The 20,115-nt window shown below is 48.1% G+C and overlaps 30 non-coding genes across 30 annotated transcripts; 15 read left to right on the top strand and 15 right to left on the bottom strand.

Moving 5' to 3' along the window:
* Nucleotides 1–608: 608 nt before the first annotated feature.
* On the top strand, nt 609–682 carry TRNAI-AAU (transfer RNA isoleucine (anticodon AAU)). Its single transcript has one exon. It is a non-coding gene; the product is annotated as a tRNA-Ile (tRNA).
* A 486-nt stretch (nt 683–1,168) lies between these two features.
* Nucleotides 1,169–1,241, bottom strand: TRNAK-UUU (transfer RNA lysine (anticodon UUU)). Its single transcript has one exon. It is a non-coding gene; the product is annotated as a tRNA-Lys (tRNA).
* Nucleotides 1,242–1,944: 703 nt separating this feature from the next.
* On the top strand, nt 1,945–2,018 carry TRNAI-AAU (transfer RNA isoleucine (anticodon AAU)). Its single transcript has one exon. It is a non-coding gene; the product is annotated as a tRNA-Ile (tRNA).
* Nucleotides 2,019–2,504: 486 nt separating this feature from the next.
* TRNAK-UUU (transfer RNA lysine (anticodon UUU)) lies at nt 2,505–2,577 on the bottom strand. Its single transcript has one exon. It is a non-coding gene; the product is annotated as a tRNA-Lys (tRNA).
* A 695-nt stretch (nt 2,578–3,272) lies between these two features.
* On the top strand, nt 3,273–3,346 carry TRNAI-AAU (transfer RNA isoleucine (anticodon AAU)). The gene has a single exon. It is a non-coding gene; the product is annotated as a tRNA-Ile (tRNA).
* Nucleotides 3,347–3,832: 486 nt separating this feature from the next.
* Nucleotides 3,833–3,905, bottom strand: TRNAK-UUU (transfer RNA lysine (anticodon UUU)). Its single transcript has one exon. It is a non-coding gene; the product is annotated as a tRNA-Lys (tRNA).
* A 696-nt stretch (nt 3,906–4,601) lies between these two features.
* TRNAI-AAU (transfer RNA isoleucine (anticodon AAU)) lies at nt 4,602–4,675 on the top strand. The gene has a single exon. It is a non-coding gene; the product is annotated as a tRNA-Ile (tRNA).
* A 486-nt stretch (nt 4,676–5,161) lies between these two features.
* Nucleotides 5,162–5,234, bottom strand: TRNAK-UUU (transfer RNA lysine (anticodon UUU)). The gene has a single exon. It is a non-coding gene; the product is annotated as a tRNA-Lys (tRNA).
* A 695-nt stretch (nt 5,235–5,929) lies between these two features.
* Nucleotides 5,930–6,003, top strand: TRNAI-AAU (transfer RNA isoleucine (anticodon AAU)). The gene has a single exon. It is a non-coding gene; the product is annotated as a tRNA-Ile (tRNA).
* Nucleotides 6,004–6,489: 486 nt separating this feature from the next.
* TRNAK-UUU (transfer RNA lysine (anticodon UUU)) lies at nt 6,490–6,562 on the bottom strand. The gene has a single exon. It is a non-coding gene; the product is annotated as a tRNA-Lys (tRNA).
* A 696-nt stretch (nt 6,563–7,258) lies between these two features.
* TRNAI-AAU (transfer RNA isoleucine (anticodon AAU)) lies at nt 7,259–7,332 on the top strand. The gene has a single exon. It is a non-coding gene; the product is annotated as a tRNA-Ile (tRNA).
* Nucleotides 7,333–7,818: 486 nt separating this feature from the next.
* TRNAK-UUU (transfer RNA lysine (anticodon UUU)) lies at nt 7,819–7,891 on the bottom strand. Its single transcript has one exon. It is a non-coding gene; the product is annotated as a tRNA-Lys (tRNA).
* Nucleotides 7,892–8,586: 695 nt separating this feature from the next.
* Nucleotides 8,587–8,660, top strand: TRNAI-AAU (transfer RNA isoleucine (anticodon AAU)). The gene has a single exon. It is a non-coding gene; the product is annotated as a tRNA-Ile (tRNA).
* Nucleotides 8,661–9,146: 486 nt separating this feature from the next.
* TRNAK-UUU (transfer RNA lysine (anticodon UUU)) lies at nt 9,147–9,219 on the bottom strand. The gene has a single exon. It is a non-coding gene; the product is annotated as a tRNA-Lys (tRNA).
* Nucleotides 9,220–9,915: 696 nt separating this feature from the next.
* On the top strand, nt 9,916–9,989 carry TRNAI-AAU (transfer RNA isoleucine (anticodon AAU)). The gene has a single exon. It is a non-coding gene; the product is annotated as a tRNA-Ile (tRNA).
* Nucleotides 9,990–10,475: 486 nt separating this feature from the next.
* TRNAK-UUU (transfer RNA lysine (anticodon UUU)) lies at nt 10,476–10,548 on the bottom strand. The gene has a single exon. It is a non-coding gene; the product is annotated as a tRNA-Lys (tRNA).
* A 696-nt stretch (nt 10,549–11,244) lies between these two features.
* Nucleotides 11,245–11,318, top strand: TRNAI-AAU (transfer RNA isoleucine (anticodon AAU)). Its single transcript has one exon. It is a non-coding gene; the product is annotated as a tRNA-Ile (tRNA).
* Nucleotides 11,319–11,804: 486 nt separating this feature from the next.
* Nucleotides 11,805–11,877, bottom strand: TRNAK-UUU (transfer RNA lysine (anticodon UUU)). The gene has a single exon. It is a non-coding gene; the product is annotated as a tRNA-Lys (tRNA).
* Nucleotides 11,878–12,573: 696 nt separating this feature from the next.
* Nucleotides 12,574–12,647, top strand: TRNAI-AAU (transfer RNA isoleucine (anticodon AAU)). The gene has a single exon. It is a non-coding gene; the product is annotated as a tRNA-Ile (tRNA).
* Nucleotides 12,648–13,133: 486 nt separating this feature from the next.
* Nucleotides 13,134–13,206, bottom strand: TRNAK-UUU (transfer RNA lysine (anticodon UUU)). Its single transcript has one exon. It is a non-coding gene; the product is annotated as a tRNA-Lys (tRNA).
* A 695-nt stretch (nt 13,207–13,901) lies between these two features.
* TRNAI-AAU (transfer RNA isoleucine (anticodon AAU)) lies at nt 13,902–13,975 on the top strand. The gene has a single exon. It is a non-coding gene; the product is annotated as a tRNA-Ile (tRNA).
* A 486-nt stretch (nt 13,976–14,461) lies between these two features.
* On the bottom strand, nt 14,462–14,534 carry TRNAK-UUU (transfer RNA lysine (anticodon UUU)). Its single transcript has one exon. It is a non-coding gene; the product is annotated as a tRNA-Lys (tRNA).
* Nucleotides 14,535–15,230: 696 nt separating this feature from the next.
* Nucleotides 15,231–15,304, top strand: TRNAI-AAU (transfer RNA isoleucine (anticodon AAU)). The gene has a single exon. It is a non-coding gene; the product is annotated as a tRNA-Ile (tRNA).
* A 486-nt stretch (nt 15,305–15,790) lies between these two features.
* Nucleotides 15,791–15,863, bottom strand: TRNAK-UUU (transfer RNA lysine (anticodon UUU)). The gene has a single exon. It is a non-coding gene; the product is annotated as a tRNA-Lys (tRNA).
* A 696-nt stretch (nt 15,864–16,559) lies between these two features.
* Nucleotides 16,560–16,633, top strand: TRNAI-AAU (transfer RNA isoleucine (anticodon AAU)). The gene has a single exon. It is a non-coding gene; the product is annotated as a tRNA-Ile (tRNA).
* A 486-nt stretch (nt 16,634–17,119) lies between these two features.
* On the bottom strand, nt 17,120–17,192 carry TRNAK-UUU (transfer RNA lysine (anticodon UUU)). The gene has a single exon. It is a non-coding gene; the product is annotated as a tRNA-Lys (tRNA).
* Nucleotides 17,193–17,888: 696 nt separating this feature from the next.
* On the top strand, nt 17,889–17,962 carry TRNAI-AAU (transfer RNA isoleucine (anticodon AAU)). The gene has a single exon. It is a non-coding gene; the product is annotated as a tRNA-Ile (tRNA).
* Nucleotides 17,963–18,448: 486 nt separating this feature from the next.
* Nucleotides 18,449–18,521, bottom strand: TRNAK-UUU (transfer RNA lysine (anticodon UUU)). Its single transcript has one exon. It is a non-coding gene; the product is annotated as a tRNA-Lys (tRNA).
* A 696-nt stretch (nt 18,522–19,217) lies between these two features.
* TRNAI-AAU (transfer RNA isoleucine (anticodon AAU)) lies at nt 19,218–19,291 on the top strand. Its single transcript has one exon. It is a non-coding gene; the product is annotated as a tRNA-Ile (tRNA).
* A 486-nt stretch (nt 19,292–19,777) lies between these two features.
* On the bottom strand, nt 19,778–19,850 carry TRNAK-UUU (transfer RNA lysine (anticodon UUU)). The gene has a single exon. It is a non-coding gene; the product is annotated as a tRNA-Lys (tRNA).
* Nucleotides 19,851–20,115: the final 265 nt, after the last annotated feature.

Genomic DNA, 20,115 nt, shown 5'->3' with positions numbered 1-20,115 from the left:
TCTGGTTGACAAATGACAACCATTTCCACAATGTCGGTCTCATAATCTGAAGGTCGAGAGTCAGGTCCTCGCACAGGGCACGCTTCTTTTACAGCTACACGTATAAGCAACTAACTGATTGATCCCCCAACCACCGCTTCCATAACTTTCTGTTCAGGGGGAAAAATCTTCTTTCCGACCACTCGAATCTCTATGGATTTTCAAGTGGGCCGTTGCAGATGCATTGGTGGTTCAGTGGTAGAATTTTCGCCTGCCACGCGGGAGGCCCGGGTTCGATTCCCGGCCAATGCAAGCTTCTTTTTAGAGCATTGGTAAAACAGGTCCCTGGAAAAGCAGGGTTGCCTTTTACCCATGCTGAAGGAAATTTGTCCTTTACGATGGATGTCCTTTATTTGTCCTTTACGATGCTTCAGCAACCGGCACCAGCCAGCGTTTGCCTTGTTAGCGCAGTAGGTAGCGCGTCAGTCTCATAATCTGAAGGTTGTGAGTTCGACCCTCATACAGGGCATGCTTGTTTTACAGCTTGAGACTGTTGATAGCTGATGCCAAACGTTCATTTACTCTGGAGTTTTTTCCACGGTCCTCTGTTTTGCCGAGCCTGCCGACGTGGCCGGTTAGCTCAGTTGGTTAGAGCGTGGTGCTAATAACGCCAAGGTCGCGGGTTCGATCCCCGTACGGGCCATGCTGTTTTGCCTATGTTTCTGCAAATGAAATGACTCCCTTATTTGCATGATGCATTGTAGAGATACCACTATATCCGTTACTCAGGAAATGTCTGGACGTCTGTGCGTTACTGTACATCCGCGGATTGCTGGCTTGTGTTGAGAGGCGGCGTTGTCTCGATTCTTCTGCACGTATGCTATTTGTTTCCGTGAATACAGGAGGCATTAACGGTGGATTCTCTTTAAACATTCAATATCCCTCAAACTCTGGTGTGTGCACTATTGGTCTAAGGTCTAGAAAGAAAAGGGGGTGACGTTATAAATGATCTTGTTTCTTTACACATAGATACGGGAGACATTTTTTGGCAGCTAAGAACCGTTCGGCATATCTAAAAGGTTTGCAGGGAAGCCGTCCCGCTTATCTACTATCTTTTGAGTCAAGTAAAGCTTTCCAGTGTTGATTGTACGGCGCTGAACTCGTGGTTTTAGCATAATAAAGCGAGCAGCGCCCGAACAGGGACTTGAACCCTGGACCCTCAGATTAAAAGTCTGATGCTCTACCGACTGAGCTATCCAGGCTCGCTGTGCAAGAGCCTTGGGCCAGACCTGAAGCTGGCTATCAGCCACAGAGTTGGTCCACGTGCACTTACATTACATCTAGGACACCTTGAGTTTCTGGTTGACAAATGACAACCATTTCCACAATGTCGGTCTCATAATCTGAAGGTCGAGAGTCAGGTCCTCGCACAGGGCACGCTTCTTTTACAGCTACACGTATAAGCAACTAACTGATTGATCCCCCAACCACCGCTTCCATAACTTTCTGTTCAGGGGGAAAAATCTTCTTTCCGACCACTCGAATCTCTATGGATTTTCAAGTGGGCCGTTGCAGATGCATTGGTGGTTCAGTGGTAGAATTCTCGCCTGCCACGCGGGAGGCCCGGGTTCGATTCCCGGCCAATGCAAGCTTCTTTTTAGAGCATTGGTAAAACAGGTCCCTGGAAAAGCAGGGTTGCCTTTTACCCATGCTGAAGGAAATTTGTCCTTTACGATGGATGTCCTTTATTTGTCCTTTACGATGCTTCAGCAACCGGCACCAGCCAGCGTTTGCCTTGTTAGCGCAGTAGGTAGCGCGTCAGTCTCATAATCTGAAGGTCGTGAGTTCGACCTTCATACAGGGCATGCTTGTTTTACAGCTTGAGACTGTTGATAGCTGATGCCAAACGTTCATTTACTCTGGAGTTTTTTCCACGGTCCTCTGTTTTGCTGAGCCTGCCGACGTGGCCGGTTAGCTCAGTTGGTTAGAGCGTGGTGCTAATAACGCCAAGGTCGCGGGTTCGATCCCCGTACGGGCCATGCTGTTTTGCCTACGTTTCTGCAAATGAAATGACTCCCTTATTTGCATGATGCATTGTAGAGATACCACTATATCCGTTACTCAGGAAATGTCTGGACGTCTGTGCGTTACCGTACATCCGCGGATTGCTGGCTGGTGTTTAGAGGCGGCGGTGTCTCGATTCTTCTGCACGTATGCTATTTGTTTCCGTGAATACAGGAGGCATTAACGGTGGATTCTCTTTAAACATTCAATATCCCTCAAACTCTGGTGTGTGCACCATTGGTCTAAGGTCTAGAAAGAAAAGGGGGTGACGTTATAAATGATCTTGTTTCTTTACACATAGATACGGGAGACATTTTTTGGCAGCTAAGAACCGTTCGGCATATCTAAAAGGTTTGCAGGGAAGCCGTCCCGCTTATCTACTATCTTTTGAGTCAAGTAAAGCTTTCCAGTGTTGATTGTACGGCGCTGAACTCGTGGTTTTAGCATAATAAAGCGAGCAGCGCCCGAACAGGGACTTGAACCCTGGACCCTCAGATTAAAAGTCTGATGCTCTACCGACTGAGCTATCCAGGCTCGCTGTGCAAGAGCCTTGGGCCAGACCTGAAGCTGGCTATCAGCCACAGAGTTGGTCCACGTGCACTTACATTACATCTAGGACACCTTGAGTTTCTGGTTGACAACCATTTCCACAATGTCGGTCTCATAATCTGAAGGTCGAGAGTCAGGTCCTCGCACAGGGCACGCTTCTTTTACAGCTACACGTATAAGCAACTAACTGATTGATCCCCCAACCACCGCTTCCATAACTTTCTGTTCAGGGGGAAAAATCTTCTTTCCGACCACTCGAATCTCTATGGATTTTCAAGTGGGCCGTTGCAGATGCATTGGTGGTTCAGTGGTAGAATTCTCGCCTGCCACGCGGGAGGCCCGGGTTCGATTCCCGGCCAATGCAAGCTTCTTTTTAGAGCATTGGTAAAACAGGTCCCTGGAAAAGCAGCGTTGCCTTTTACCATGCTGAAGGAAATTTGTCCTTTACGATGGATGTCCTTTATTTGTCCTTTACGATGCTTCAGCAACCGGCACCAGCCAGCGTTTGCCTTGTTAGCGCAGTAGGTAGCGCGTCAGTCTCATAATCTGAAGGTTGTGAGTTCGACCCTCATACAGGGCATGCTTGTTTTACAGCTTGAGACTGTTGATAGCTGATGCCAAACGTTCATTTACTCTGGAGTTTTTTCCACGGTCCTCTGTTTTGCCAAGCCTGCCGACGTGGCCGGTTAGCTCAGTTGGTTAGAGCGTGGTGCTAATAACGCCAAGGTCGCGGGTTCGATCCCCGTACGGGCCATGCTGTTTTGCCTATGTTTCTGCAAATGAAATGACTCCCTTATTTGCATGATGCATTGTAGAGATACCACTATATCCGTTACTCAGGAAATGTCTGGACGTCTGTGCGTTACCGTACATCCGCGGATTGCTGGCTGGTGTTTAGAGGCGGCGGTGTCTCGATTCTTCTGCACGTATGCTATTTGTTTCCGTGAATACAGGAGGCATTAACGGTGGATTCTCTTTAAACATTCAATATCCCTCAAACTCTGGTGTGTGCACCATTGGTCTAAGGTCTAGAAAGAAAAGGGGGTGACGTTATAAATGATCTTGTTTCTTTACACATAGATACGGGAGACATTTTTTGGCAGCTAAGAACCGTTCGGCATATCTAAAAGGTTTGCAGGGAAGCCGTCCCGCTTATCTACTATCTTTTGAGTCAAGTAAAGCTTTCCAGTGTTGATTGTACGGCGCTGAACTCGTGGTTTTAGCATAATAAAGCGAGCAGCGCCCGAACAGGGACTTGAACCCTGGACCCTCAGATTAAAAGTCTGATGCTCTACCGACTGAGCTATCCAGGCTCGCTGTGCAAGAGCCTTGGGCCAGACCTGAAGCTGGCTATCAGCCACAGAGTTGGTCCACGTGCACTTACATTACATCTAGGACACCTTGAGTTTCTGGTTGACAACCATTTCCACAATGTCGGTCTCATAATCTGAAGGTCGAGAGTCAGGTCCTCGCACAGGGCACGCTTCTTTTACAGCTACACGTATAAGCAACTAACTGATTGATCCCCCAACCACCGCTTCCATAACTTTCTGTTCAGGGGGAAAAATCTTCTTTCCGACCACTCGAATCTCTATGGATTTTCAAGTGGGCCGTTGCAGATGCATTGGTGGTTCAGTGGTAGAATTCTCGCCTGCCACGCGGGAGGCCCGGGTTCGATTCCCGGCCAATGCAAGCTTCTTTTTAGAGCATTGGTAAAACAGGTCCCTGGAAAAGCAGGGTTGCCTTTTACCCATGCTGAAGGAAATTTGTCCTTTACGATGGATGTCCTTTATTTGTCCTTTACGATGCTTCAGCAACCGGCACCAGCCAGCGTTTGCCTTGTTAGCGCAGTAGATAGCGCGTCAGTCTCATAATCTGAAGGTTGTGAGTTCGACCCTCATACAGGGCATGCTTGTTTTACAGCTTGAGACTGTTGATAGCTGATGCCAAACGTTCATTTACTCTGGAGTTTTTTCCACGGTCCTCTGTTTTGCTGAGCCTGCCGACGTGGCCGGTTAGCTCAGTTGGTTAGAGCGTGGTGCTAATAACGCCAAGGTCGCGGGTTCGATCCCCGTACGGGCCATGCTGTTTTGCCTACGTTTCTGCAAATGAAATGACTCCCTTATTTGCATGATGCATTGTAGAGATACCACTATATCCGTTACTCAGGAAATGTCTGGACGTCTGTGCGTTACCGTACATCCGCGGATTGCTGGCTGGTGTTTAGAGGCGGCGGTGTCTCGATTCTTCTGCACGTATGCTATTTGTTTCCGTGAATACAGGAGGCATTAACGGTGGATTCTCTTTAAACATTCAATATCCCTCAAACTCTGGTGTGTGCACCATTGGTCTAAGGTCTAGAAAGAAAAGGGGGTGACGTTATAAATGATCTTGTTTCTTTACACATAGATACGGGAGACATTTTTTGGCAGCTAAGAACCGTTCGGCATATCTAAAAGGTTTGCAGGGAAGCCGTCCCGCTTATCTACTATCTTTTGAGTCAAGTAAAGCTTTCCAGTGTTGATTGTACGGCGCTGAACTCGTGGTTTTAGCATAATAAAGCGAGCAGCGCCCGAACAGGGACTTGAACCCTGGACCCTCAGATTAAAAGTCTGATGCTCTACCGACTGAGCTATCCAGGCTCGCTGTGCAAGAGCCTTGGGCCAGACCTGAAGCTGGCTATCAGCCACAGAGTTGGTCCACGTGCACTTACATTACATCTAGGACACCTTGAGTTTCTGGTTGACAACCATTTCCACAATGTCGGTCTCATAATCTGAAGGTCGAGAGTCAGGTCCTCGCACAGGGCACGCTTCTTTTACAGCTACACGTATAAGCAACTAACTGATTGATCCCCCAACCACCGCTTCCATAACTTTCTGTTCAGGGGGAAAAATCTTCTTTCCGACCACTCGAATCTCTATGGATTTTCAAGTGGGCCGTTGCAGATGCATTGGTGGTTCAGTGGTAGAATTCTCGCCTGCCACGCGGGAGGCCCGGGTTCGATTCCCGGCCAATGCAAGCTTCTTTTTAGAGCATTGGTAAAACAGGTCCCTGGAAAAGCAGCGTTGCCTTTTACCATGCTGAAGGAAATTTGTCCTTTACGATGGATGTCCTTTATTTGTCCTTTACGATGCTTCAGCAACCGGCACCAGCCAGCGTTTGCCTTGTTAGCGCAGTAGGTAGCGCGTCAGTCTCATAATCTGAAGGTTGTGAGTTCGACCCTCATACAGGGCATGCTTGTTTTACAGCTTGAGACTGTTGATAGCTGATGCCAAACGTTCATTTACTCTGGAGTTTTTTCCACGGTCCTCTGTTTTGCCAAGCCTGCCGACGTGGCCGGTTAGCTCAGTTGGTTAGAGCGTGGTGCTAATAACGCCAAGGTCGCGGGTTCGATCCCCGTACGGGCCATGCTGTTTTGCCTATGTTTCTGCAAATGAAATGACTCCCTTATTTGCATGATGCATTGTAGAGATACCACTATATCCGTTACTCAGGAAATGTCTGGACGTCTGTGCGTTACCGTACATCCGCGGATTGCTGGCTGGTGTTTAGAGGCGGCGGTGTCTCGATTCTTCTGCACGTATGCTATTTGTTTCCGTGAATACAGGAGGCATTAACGGTGGATTCTCTTTAAACATTCAATATCCCTCAAACTCTGGTGTGTGCACCATTGGTCTAAGGTCTAGAAAGAAAAGGGGGTGACGTTATAAATGATCTTGTTTCTTTACACATAGATACGGGAGACATTTTTTGGCAGCTAAGAACCGTTCGGCATATCTAAAAGGTTTGCAGGGAAGCCGTCCCGCTTATCTACTATCTTTTGAGTCAAGTAAAGCTTTCCAGTGTTGATTGTACGGCGCTGAACTCGTGGTTTTAGCATAATAAAGCGAGCAGCGCCCGAACAGGGACTTGAACCCTGGACCCTCAGATTAAAAGTCTGATGCTCTACCGACTGAGCTATCCAGGCTCGCTGTGCAAGAGCCTTGGGCCAGACCTGAAGCTGGCTATCAGCCACAGAGTTGGTCCACGTGCACTTACATTACATCTAGGACACCTTGAGTTTCTGGTTGACAACCATTTCCACAATGTCGGTCTCATAATCTGAAGGTCGAGAGTCAGGTCCTCGCACAGGGCACGCTTCTTTTACAGCTACACGTATAAGCAACTAACTGATTGATCCCCCAACCACCGCTTCCATAACTTTCTGTTCAGGGGGAAAAATCTTCTTTCCGACCACTCGAATCTCTATGGATTTTCAAGTGGGCCGTTGCAGATGCATTGGTGGTTCAGTGGTAGAATTCTCGCCTGCCACGCGGGAGGCCCGGGTTCGATTCCCGGCCAATGCAAGCTTCTTTTTAGAGCATTGGTAAAACAGGTCCCTGGAAAAGCAGGGTTGCCTTTTACCCATGCTGAAGGAAATTTGTCCTTTACGATGGATGTCCTTTATTTGTCCTTTACGATGCTTCAGCAACCGGCACCAGCCAGCGTTTGCCTTGTTAGCGCAGTAGGTAGCGCGTCAGTCTCATAATCTGAAGGTTGTGAGTTCGACCCTCATACAGGGCATGCTTGTTTTACAGCTTGAGACTGTTGATAGCTGATGCCAAACGTTCATTTACTCTGGAGTTTTTTCCACGGTCCTCTGTTTTGCTGAGCCTGCCGACGTGGCCGGTTAGCTCAGTTGGTTAGAGCGTGGTGCTAATAACGCCAAGGTCGCGGGTTCGATCCCCGTACGGGCCATGCTGTTTTGCCTACGTTTCTGCAAATGAAATGACTCCCTTATTTGCATGATGCATTGTAGAGATACCACTATATCCGTTACTCAGGAAATGTCTGGACGTCTGTGCGTTACCGTACATCCGCGGATTGCTGGCTGGTGTTTAGAGGCGGCGGTGTCTCGATTCTTCTGCACGTATGCTATTTGTTTCCGTGAATACAGGAGGCATTAACGGTGGATTCTCTTTAAACATTCAATATCCCTCAAACTCTGGTGTGTGCACTATTGGTCTAAGGTCTAGAAAGAAAAGGGGGTGACGTTATAAATGATCTTGTTTCTTTACACATAGATACGGGAGACATTTTTTGGCAGCTAAGAACCGTTCGGCATATCTAAAAGGTTTGCAGGGAAGCCGTCCCGCTTATCTACTATCTTTTGAGTCAAGTAAAGCTTTCCAGTGTTGATTGTACGGCGCTGAACTCGTGGTTTTAGCATAATAAAGCGAGCAGCGCCCGAACAGGGACTTGAACCCTGGACCCTCAGATTAAAAGTCTGATGCTCTACCGACTGAGCTATCCAGGCTCGCTGTGCAAGAGCCTTGGGCCAGACCTGAAGCTGGCTATCAGCCACAGAGTTGGTCCACGTGCACTTACATTACATCTAGGACACCTTGAGTTTCTGGTTGACAACCATTTCCACAATGTCGGTCTCATAATCTGAAGGTCGAGAGTCAGGTCCTCGCACAGGGCACGCTTCTTTTACAGCTACACGTATAAGCAACTAACTGATTGATCCCCCAACCACCGCTTCCATAACTTTCTGTTCAGGGGGAAAAATCTTCTTTCCGACCACTCGAATCTCTATGGATTTTCAAGTGGGCCGTTGCAGATGCATTGGTGGTTCAGTGGTAGAATTCTCGCCTGCCACGCGGGAGGCCCGGGTTCGATTCCCGGCCAATGCAAGCTTCTTTTTAGAGCATTGGTAAAACAGGTCCCTGGAAAAGCAGCGTTGCCTTTTACCATGCTGAAGGAAATTTGTCCTTTACGATGGATGTCCTTTATTTGTCCTTTACGATGCTTCAGCAACCGGCACCAGCCAGCGTTTGCCTTGTTAGCGCAGTAGGTAGCGCGTCAGTCTCATAATCTGAAGGTTGTGAGTTCGACCCTCATACAGGGCATGCTTGTTTTACAGCTTGAGACTGTTGATAGCTGATGCCAAACGTTCATTTACTCTGGAGTTTTTTCCACGGTCCTCTGTTTTGCCGAGCCTGCCGACGTGGCCGGTTAGCTCAGTTGGTTAGAGCGTGGTGCTAATAACGCCAAGGTCGCGGGTTCGATCCCCGTACGGGCCATGCTGTTTTGCCTATGTTTCTGCAAATGAAATGACTCCCTTATTTGCATGATGCATTGTAGAGATACCACTATATCCGTTACTCAGGAAATGTCTGGACGTCTGTGCGTTACCGTACATCCGCGGATTGCTGGCTGGTGTTTAGAGGCGGCGGTGTCTCGATTCTTCTGCACGTATGCTATTTGTTTCCGTGAATACAGGAGGCATTAACGGTGGATTCTCTTTAAACATTCAATATCCCTCAAACTCTGGTGTGTGCACCATTGGTCTAAGGTCTAGAAAGAAAAGGGGGTGACGTTATAAATGATCTTGTTTCTTTACACATAGATACGGGAGACATTTTTTGGCAGCTAAGAACCGTTCGGCATATCTAAAAGGTTTGCAGGGAAGCCGTCCCGCTTATCTACTATCTTTTGAGTCAAGTAAAGCTTTCCAGTGTTGATTGTACGGCGCTGAACTCGTGGTTTTAGCATAATAAAGCGAGCAGCGCCCGAACAGGGACTTGAACCCTGGACCCTCAGATTAAAAGTCTGATGCTCTACCGACTGAGCTATCCAGGCTCGCTGTGCAAGAGCCTTGGGCCAGACCTGAAGCTGGCTATCAGCCACAGAGTTGGTCCACGTGCACTTACATTACATCTAGGACACCTTGAGTTTCTGGTTGACAACCATTTCCACAATGTCGGTCTCATAATCTGAAGGTCGAGAGTCAGGTCCTCGCACAGGGCACGCTTCTTTTACAGCTACACGTATAAGCAACTAACTGATTGATCCCCCAACCACCGCTTCCATAACTTTCTGTTCAGGGGGAAAAATCTTCTTTCCGACCACTCGAATCTCTATGGATTTTCAAGTGGGCCGTTGCAGATGCATTGGTGGTTCAGTGGTAGAATTCTCGCCTGCCACGCGGGAGGCCCGGGTTCGATTCCCGGCCAATGCAAGCTTCTTTTTAGAGCATTGGTAAAACAGGTCCCTGGAAAAGCAGGGTTGCCTTTTACCCATGCTGAAGGAAATTTGTCCTTTACGATGGATGTCCTTTATTTGTCCTTTACGATGCTTCAGCAACCAGCACCAGCCAGCGTTTGCCTTGTTAGCGCAGTAGGTAGCGCGTCAGTCTCATAATCTGAAGGTTGTGAGTTCGACCCTCATACAGGGCATGCTTGTTTTACAGCTTGAGACTGTTGATAGCTGATGCCAAACGTTCATTTACTCTGGAGTTTTTTCCACGGTCCTCTGTTTTGCTGAGCCTGCCGACGTGGCCGGTTAGCTCAGTTGGTTAGAGCGTGGTGCTAATAACGCCAAGGTCGCGGGTTCGATCCCCGTACGGGCCATGCTGTTTTGCCTACGTTTCTGCAAATGAAATGACTCCCTTATTTGCATGATGCATTGTAGAGATACCACTATATCCGTTACTCAGGAAATGTCTGGACGTCTGTGCGTTACCGTACATCCGCGGATTGCTGGCTGGTGTTTAGAGGCGGCGGTGTCTCGATTCTTCTGCACGTATGCTATTTGTTTCCGTGAATACAGGAGGCATTAACGGTGGATTCTCTTTAAACATTCAATATCCCTCAAACTCTGGTGTGTGCACCATTGGTCTAAGGTCTAGAAAGAAAAGGGGGTGACGTTATAAATGATCTTGTTTCTTTACACATAGATACGGGAGACATTTTTTGGCAGCTAAGAACCGTTCGGCATATCTAAAAGGTTTGCAGGGAAGCCGTCCCGCTTATCTACTATCTTTTGAGTCAAGTAAAGCTTTCCAGTGTTGATTGTACGGCGCTGAACTCGTGGTTTTAGCATAATAAAGCGAGCAGCGCCCGAACAGGGACTTGAACCCTGGACCCTCAGATTAAAAGTCTGATGCTCTACCGACTGAGCTATCCAGGCTCGCTGTGCAAGAGCCTTGGGCCAGACCTGAAGCTGGCTATCAGCCACAGAGTTGGTCCACGTGCACTTACATTACATCTAGAACACCTTGAGTTTCTGGTTGACAACCATTTCCACAATGTCGGTCTCATAATCTGAAGTTCGAGAGTCAGGTCCTCGCACAGGGCACGCTTCTTTTACAGCTACACGTATAAGCAACTAACTGATTGATCCCCCAACCACCGCTTCCATAACTTTCTGTTCAGGGGGAAAAATCTTCTTTCCGACCACTCGAATCTCTATGGATTTTCAAGTGGGCCGTTGCAGATGCATTGGTGGTTCAGTGGTAGAATTCTCGCCTGCCACGCGGGAGGCCCGGGTTCGATTCCCGGCCAATGCAAGCTTCTTTTTAGAGCATTGGTAAAACAGGTCCCTGGAAAAGCAGGGTTGCCTTTTACCCATGCTGAAGGAAATTTGTCCTTTACGATGGATGTCCTTTATTTGTCCTTTACGATGCTTCAGCAACCGGCACCAGCCAGCGTTTGCCTTGTTAGCGCAGTAGGTAGCGCGTCAGTCTCATAATCTGAAGGTTGTGAGTTCGACCCTCATACAGGGCATGCTTGTTTTACAGCTTGAGACTGTTGATAGCTGATGCCAAACGTTCATTTACTCTGGAGTTTTTTCCACGGTCCTCTGTTTTGCCAAGCCTGCCGACGTGGCCGGTTAGCTCAGTTGGTTAGAGCGTGGTGCTAATAACGCCAAGGTCGCGGGTTCGATCCCCGTACGGGCCATGCTGTTTTGCCTATGTTTCTGCAAATGAAATGACTCCCTTATTTGCATGATGCATTGTAGAGATACCACTATATCCGTTACTCAGGAAATGTCTGGACGTCTGTGCGTTACCGTACATCCGCGGATTGCTGGCTGGTGTTTAGAGGCGGCGGTGTCTCGATTCTTCTGCACGTATGCTATTTGTTTCCGTGAATACAGGAGGCATTAACGGTGGATTCTCTTTAAACATTCAATATCCCTCAAACTCTGGTGTGTGCACCATTGGTCTAAGGTCTAGAAAGAAAAGGGGGTGACGTTATAAATGATCTTGTTTCTTTACACATAGATACGGGAGACATTTTTTGGCAGCTAAGAACCGTTCGGCATATCTAAAAGGTTTGCAGGGAAGCCGTCCCGCTTATCTACTATCTTTTGAGTCAAGTAAAGCTTTCCAGTGTTGATTGTACGGCGCTGAACTCGTGGTTTTAGCATAATAAAGCGAGCAGCGCCCGAACAGGGACTTGAACCCTGGACCCTCAGATTAAAAGTCTGATGCTCTACCGACTGAGCTATCCAGGCTCGCTGTGCAAGAGCCTTGGGCCAGACCTGAAGCTGGCTATCAGCCACAGAGTTGGTCCACGTGCACTTACATTACATCTAGGACACCTTGAGTTTCTGGTTGACAACCATTTCCACAATGTCGGTCTCATAATCTGAAGGTCGAGAGTCAGGTCCTCGCACAGGGCACGCTTCTTTTACAGCTACACGTATAAGCAACTAACTGATTGATCCCCCAACCACCGCTTCCATAACTTTCTGTTCAGGGGGAAAAATCTTCTTTCCGACCACTCGAATCTCTATGGATTTTCAAGTGGGCCGTTGCAGATGCATTGGTGGTTCAGTGGTAGAATTCTCGCCTGCCACGCGGGAGGCCCGGGTTCGATTCCCGGCCAATGCAAGCTTCTTTTTAGAGCATTGGTAAAACAGGTCCCTGGAAAAGCAGGGTTGCCTTTTACCCATGCTGAAGGAAATTTGTCCTTTACGATGGATGTCCTTTATTTGTCCTTTACGATGCTTCAGCAACCGGCACCAGCCAGCGTTTGCCTTGTTAGCGCAGTAGGTAGCGCGTCAGTCTCATAATCTGAAGGTTGTGAGTTCGACCCTCATACAGGGCATGCTTGTTTTACAGCTTGAGACTGTTGATAGCTGATGCCAAACGTTCATTTACTCTGGAGTTTTTTCCACGGTCCTCTGTTTTACCGAGCCTGCCGACGTGGCCGGTTAGCTCAGTTGGTTAGAGCGTGGTGCTAATAACGCCAAGGTCGCGGGTTCGATCCCCGTACGGGCCATGCTGTTTTGCCTATGTTTCTGCAAATGAAATGACTCCCTTATTTGCATGATGCATTGTAGAGATACCACTATATCCGTTACTCAGGAAATGTCTGGACGTCTGTGCGTTACCGTACATCCGTGGATTGCTGGCTGGTGTTTAGAGGCGGCGGTGTCTCGATTCTTCTGCACGTATGCTATTTGTTTCCGTGAATACAGGAGGCATTAACGGTGGATTCTCTTTAAACATTCAATATCCCTCAAACTCTGGTGTGTGCACCATTGGTCTAAGGTCTAGAAAGAAAAGGGGGTGACGTTATAAATGATCTTGTTTCTTTACACATAGATACGGGAGACATTTTTTGGCAGCTAAGAACCGTTCGGCATATCTAAAAGGTTTGCAGGGAAGCCGTCCCGCTTATCTACTATCTTTTGAGTCAAGTAAAGCTTTCCAGTGTTGATTGTACGGCGCTGAACTCGTGGTTTTAGCATAATAAAGCGAGCAGCGCCCGAACAGGGACTTGAACCCTGGACCCTCAGATTAAAAGTCTGATGCTCTACCGACTGAGCTATCCAGGCTCGCTGTGCAAGAGCCTTGGGCCAGACCTGAAGCTGGCTATCAGCCACAGAGTTGGTCCACGTGCACTTACATTACATCTAGAACACCTTGAGTTTCTGGTTGACAACCATTTCCACAATGTCGGTCTCATAATCTGAAGTTCGAGAGTCAGGTCCTCGCACAGGGCACGCTTCTTTTACAGCTACACGTATAAGCAACTAACTGATTGATCCCCCAACCACCGCTTCCATAACTTTCTGTTCAGGGGGAAAAATCTTCTTTCCGACCACTCGAATCTCTATGGATTTTCAAGTGGGCCGTTGCAGATGCATTGGTGGTTCAGTGGTAGAATTCTCGCCTGCCACGCGGGAGGCCCGGGTTCGATTCCCGGCCAATGCAAGCTTCTTTTTAGAGCATTGGTAAAACAGGTCCCTGGAAAAGCAGCGTTGCCTTTTACCATGCTGAAGGAAATTTGTCCTTTACGATGGATGTCCTTTATTTGTCCTTTACGATGCTTCAGCAACCGGCACCAGCCAGCGTTTGCCTTGTTAGCGCAGTAGGTAGCGCGTCAGTCTCATAATCTGAAGGTTGTGAGTTCGACCCTCATACAGGGCATGCTTGTTTTACAGCTTGAGACTGTTGATAGCTGATGCCAAACGTTCATTTACTCTGGAGTTTTTTCCACGGTCCTCTGTTTTGCCGAGCCTGCCGACGTGGCCGGTTAGCTCAGTTGGTTAGAGCGTGGTGCTAATAACGCCAAGGTCGCGGGTTCGATCCCCGTACGGGCCATGCTGTTTTGCCTATGTTTCTGCAAATGAAATGACTCCCTTATTTGCATGATGCATTGTAGAGATACCACTATATCCGTTACTCAGGAAATGTCTGGACGTCTGTGCGTTACCGTACATCCGCGGATTGCTGGCTGGTGTTTAGAGGCGGCGGTGTCTCGATTCTTCTGCACGTATGCTATTTGTTTCCGTGAATACAGGAGGCATTAACGGTGGATTCTCTTTAAACATTCAATATCCCTCAAACTCTGGTGTGTGCACCATTGGTCTAAGGTCTAGAAAGAAAAGGGGGTGACGTTATAAATGATCTTGTTTCTTTACACATAGATACGGGAGACATTTTTTGGCAGCTAAGAACCGTTCGGCATATCTAAAAGGTTTGCAGGGAAGCCGTCCCGCTTATCTACTATCTTTTGAGTCAAGTAAAGCTTTCCAGTGTTGATTGTACGGCGCTGAACTCGTGGTTTTAGCATAATAAAGCGAGCAGCGCCCGAACAGGGACTTGAACCCTGGACCCTCAGATTAAAAGTCTGATGCTCTACCGACTGAGCTATCCAGGCTCGCTGTGCAAGAGCCTTGGGCCAGACCTGAAGCTGGCTATCAGCCACAGAGTTGGTCCACGTGCACTTACATTACATCTAGGACACCTTGAGTTTCTGGTTGACAACCATTTCCACAATGTCGGTCTCATAATCTGAAGGTCGAGAGTCAGGTCCTCGCACAGGGCACGCTTCTTTTACAGCTACACGTATAAGCAACTAACTGATTGATCCCCCAACCACCGCTTCCATAACTTTCTGTTCAGGGGGAAAAATCTTCTTTCCGACCACTCGAATCTCTATGGATTTTCAAGTGGGCCGTTGCAGATGCATTGGTGGTTCAGTGGTAGAATTCTCGCCTGCCACGCGGGAGGCCCGGGTTCGATTCCCGGCCAATGCAAGCTTCTTTTTAGAGCATTGGTAAAACAGGTCCCTGGAAAAGCAGGGTTGCCTTTTACCCATGCTGAAGGAAATTTGTCCTTTACGATGGATGTCCTTTATTTGTCCTTTACGATGCTTCAGCAACCGGCACCAGCCAGCGTTTGCCTTGTTAGCGCAGTAGGTAGCGCGTCAGTCTCATAATCTGAAGGTTGTGAGTTCGACCCTCATACAGGGCATGCTTGTTTTACAGCTTGAGACTGTTGATAGCTGATGCCAAACGTTCATTTACTCTGGAGTTTTTTCCACGGTCCTCTGTTTTGCCGAGCCTGCCGACGTGGCCGGTTAGCTCAGTTGGTTAGAGCGTGGTGCTAATAACGCCAAGGTCGCGGGTTCGATCCCCGTACGGGCCATGCTGTTTTGCCTATGTTTCTGCAAATGAAATGACTCCCTTATTTGCATGATGCATTGTAGAGATACCACTATATCCGTTACTCAGGAAATGTCTGGACGTCTGTGCGTTACCGTACATCCGCGGATTGCTGGCTGGTGTTTAGAGGCGGCGGTGTCTCGATTCTTCTGCACGTATGCTATTTGTTTCCGTGAATACAGGAGGCATTAACGGTGGATTCTCTTTAAACATTCAATATCCCTCAAACTCTGGTGTGTGCACCATTGGTCTAAGGTCTAGAAAGAAAAGGGGGTGACGTTATAAATGATCTTGTTTCTTTACACATAGATACGGGAGACATTTTTTGGCAGCTAAGAACCGTTCGGCATATCTAAAAGGTTTGCAGGGAAGCCGTCCCGCTTATCTACTATCTTTTGAGTCAAGTAAAGCTTTCCAGTGTTGATTGTACGGCGCTGAACTCGTGGTTTTAGCATAATAAAGCGAGCAGCGCCCGAACAGGGACTTGAACCCTGGACCCTCAGATTAAAAGTCTGATGCTCTACCGACTGAGCTATCCAGGCTCGCTGTGCAAGAGCCTTGGGCCAGACCTGAAGCTGGCTATCAGCCACAGAGTTGGTCCACGTGCACTTACATTACATCTAGAACACCTTGAGTTTCTGGTTGACAACCATTTCCACAATGTCGGTCTCATAATCTGAAGTTCGAGAGTCAGGTCCTCGCACAGGGCACGCTTCTTTTACAGCTACACGTATAAGCAACTAACTGATTGATCCCCCAACCACCGCTTCCATAACTTTCTGTTCAGGGGGAAAAATCTTCTTTCCGACCACTCGAATCTCTATGGATTTTCAAGTGGGCCGTTGCAGATGCATTGGTGGTTCAGTGGTAGAATTCTCGCCTGCCACGCGGGAGGCCCGGGTTCGATTCCCGGCCAATGCAAGCTTCTTTTTAGAGCATTGGTAAAACAGGTCCCTGGAAAAGCAGGGTTGCCTTTTACCCATGCTGAAGGAAATTTGTCCTTTACGATGGATGTCCTTTATTTGTCCTTTACGATGCTTCAGCAACCGGCACCAGCCAGCGTTTGCCTTGTTAGCGCAGTAGGTAGCGCGTCAGTCTCATAATCTGAAGGTTGTGAGTTCGACCCTCATACAGGGCATGCTTGTTTTACAGCTTGAGACTGTTGATAGCTGATGCCAAACGTTCATTTACTCTGGAGTTTTTTCCACGGTCCTCTGTTTTGCCGAGCCTGCCGACGTGGCCGGTTAGCTCAGTTGGTTAGAGCGTGGTGCTAATAACGCCAAGGTCGCGGGTTCGATCCCCGTACGGGCCATGCTGTTTTGCCTATGTTTCTGCAAATGAAATGACTCCCTTATTTGCATGATGCATTGTAGAGATACCACTATATCCGTTACTCAGGAAATGTCTGGACGTCTGTGCGTTACCGTACATCCGCGGATTGCTGGCTTGTGTTGAGAGGCGGCGTTGTCTCGATTCTTCTGCACGTATGCTATTTGTTTCCGTGAATACAGGAGGCATTAACGGTGGATTCTCTTTAAACATTCAATATCCCTCAAACTCTGGTGTGTGCACTATTGGTCTAAGGTCTAGAAAGAAAAGGGGGTGACGTTATAAATGATCTTGTTTCTTTACACATAGATACGGGAGACATTTTTTGGCAGCTAAGAACCGTTCGGCATATCTAAAAGGTTTGCAGGGAAGCCGTCCCGCTTATCTACTATCTTTTGAGTCAAGTAAAGCTTTCCAGTGTTGATTGTACGGCGCTGAACTCGTGGTTTTAGCATAATAAAGCGAGCAGCGCCCGAACAGGGACTTGAACCCTGGACCCTCAGATTAAAAGTCTGATGCTCTACCGACTGAGCTATCCAGGCTCGCTGTGCAAGAGCCTTGGGCCAGACCTGAAGCTGGCTATCAGCCACAGAGTTGGTCCACGTGCACTTACATTACATCTAGGACACCTTGAGTTTCTGGTTGACAACCATTTCCACAATGTCGGTCTCATAATCTGAAGGTCGAGAGTCAGGTCCTCGCACAGGGCACGCTTCTTTTACAGCTACACGTATAAGCAACTAACTGATTGATCCCCCAACCACCGCTTCCATAACTTTCTGTTCAGGGGGAAAAATCTTCTTTCCGACCACTCGAATCTCTATGGATTTTCAAGTGGGCCGTTGCAGATGCATTGGTGGTTCAGTGGTAGAATTCTCGCCTGCCACGCGGGAGGCCCGGGTTCGATTCCCGGCCAATGCAAGCTTCTTTTTAGAGCATTGGTAAAACAGGTCCCTGGAAAAGCAGGGTTGCCTTTTACCCATGCTGAAGGAAATTTGTCCTTTACGATGGATGTCCTTTATTTGTCCTTTACGATGCTTCAGCAACCGGCACCAGCCAGCGTTTGCCTTGTTAGCGCAGTAGGTAGCGCGTCAGTCTCATAATCTGAAGGTTGTGAGTTCGACCCTCATACAGGGCATGCTTGTTTTACAGCTTGAGACTGTTGATAGCTGATGCCAAACGTTCATTTACTCTGGAGTTTTTTCCACGGTCCTCTGTTTTGCCAAGCCTGCCGACGTGGCCGGTTAGCTCAGTTGGTTAGAGCGTGGTGCTAATAACGCCAAGGTCGCGGGTTCGATCCCCGTACGGGCCATGCTGTTTTGCCTATGTTTCTGCAAATGAAATGACTCCCTTATTTGCATGATGCATTGTAGAGATACCACTATATCCGTTACTCAGGAAATGTCTGGACGTCTGTGCGTTACCGTACATCCGCGGATTGCTGGCTTGTGTTGAGAGGCGGCGTTGTCTCGATTCTTCTGCACGTATGCTATTTGTTTCCGTGAATACAGGAGGCATTAACGGTGGATTCTCTTTAAACATTCAATATCCCTCAAACTCTGGTGTGTGCACTATTGGTCTAAGGTCTAGAAAGAAAAGGGGGTGACGTTATAAATGATCTTGTTTCTTTACACATAGATACGGGAGACATTTTTTGGCAGCTAAGAACCGTTCGGCATATCTAAAAGGTTTGCAGGGAAGCCGTCCCGCTTATCTACTATCTTTTGAGTCAAGTAAAGCTTTCCAGTGTTGATTGTACGGCGCTGAACTCGTGGTTTTAGCATAATAAAGCGAGCAGCGCCCGAACAGGGACTTGAACCCTGGACCCTCAGATTAAAAGTCTGATGCTCTACCGACTGAGCTATCCAGGCTCGCTGTGCAAGAGCCTTGGGCCAGACCTGAAGCTGGCTATCAGCCACAGAGTTGGTCCACGTGCACTTACATTACATCTAGGACACCTTGAGTTTCTGGTTGACAACCATTTCCACAATGTCGGTCTCATAATCTGAAGGTCGAGAGTCAGGTCCTCGCACAGGGCACGCTTCTTTTACAGCTACACGTATAAGCAACTAACTGATTGATCCCCCAACCACCGCTTCCATAACTTTCTGTTCAGGGGGAAAAATCTTCTTTCCGACCACTCGAATCTCTATGGATTTTCAAGTCGGCCGTTGCAGATGCATTGGTGGTTCAGTGGTAGAATTCTCGCCTGCCACGCGGGAGGCCCGGGTTCGATTCCCGGCCAATGCAAGCTTCTTTTTAGAGCATTGGTAAAACAGGTCCCTGGAAAAGCAGGGTTGCCTTTTACCCATGCTGAAGGAAATTTGTCCTTTACGATGGATGTCCTTTATTTGTCCTTTACGATGCTTCAGCAACCGGCACCAGCCAGCGTTTGCCTTGTTAGCGCAGTAGGTAGCGCGTCAGTCTCATAATCTGAAGGTTGTGAGTTCGACCCTCATACAGGGCATGCTTGTTTTACAGCTTGAGACTGTTGATAGCTGATGCCAAACGTTCATTTACTCTGGAGTTTTTTCCACGGTCCTCTGTTTTGCCGAGCCTGCCGACGTGGCCGGTTAGCTCAGTTGGTTAGAGCGTGGTGCTAATAACGCCAAGGTCGCGGGTTCGATCCCCGTACGGGCCATGCTGTTTTGCCTATGTTTCTGCAAATGAAATGACTCCCTTATTTGCATGATGCATTGTAGAGATACCACTATATCCGTTACTCAGGAAATGTCTGGACGTCTGTGCGTTACCGTACATCCGCGGATTGCTGGCTGGTGTTTAGAGGCGGCGGTGTCTCGATTCTTCTGCACGTATGCTATTTGTTTCCGTGAATACAGGAGGCATTAACGGTGGATTCTCTTTAAACATTCAATATCCCTCAAACTCTGGTGTGTGCACCATTGGTCTAAGGTCTAGAAAGAAAAGGGGGTGACGTTATAAATGATCTTGTTTCTTTACACATAGATACGGGAGACATTTTTTGGCAGCTAAGAACCGTTCGGCATATCTAAAAGGTTTGCAGGGAAGCCGTCCCGCTTATCTACTATCTTTTGAGTCAAGTAAAGCTTTCCAGTGTTGATTGTACGGCGCTGAACTCGTGGTTTTAGCATAATAAAGCGAGCAGCGCCCGAACAGGGACTTGAACCCTGGACCCTCAGATTAAAAGTCTGATGCTCTACCGACTGAGCTATCCAGGCTCGCTGTGCAAGAGCCTTGGGCCAGACCTGAAGCTGGCTATCAGCCACAGAGTTGGTCCACGTGCACTTACATTACATCTAGGACACCTTGAGTTTCTGGTTGACAACCATTTCCACAATGTCGGTCTCATAATCTGAAGGTCGAGAGTCAGGTCCTCGCACAGGGCACGCTTCTTTTACAGCTACACGTATAAGCAACTAACTGATTGATCCCCCAACCACCGCTTCCATAACTTTCTGTTCAGGGGGAAAAATCTTCTTTCCG

This window comes from Spea bombifrons, chromosome 4 (assembly GCF_027358695.1).
Source record: "Spea bombifrons isolate aSpeBom1 chromosome 4, aSpeBom1.2.pri, whole genome shotgun sequence".
NCBI lineage: Eukaryota > Metazoa > Chordata > Amphibia > Anura > Pelobatidae > Spea > Spea bombifrons.
The sequence above is the reverse complement of the archived record's forward strand: the minus strand, read 5'-3'. Positions and strand labels throughout refer to the sequence as shown.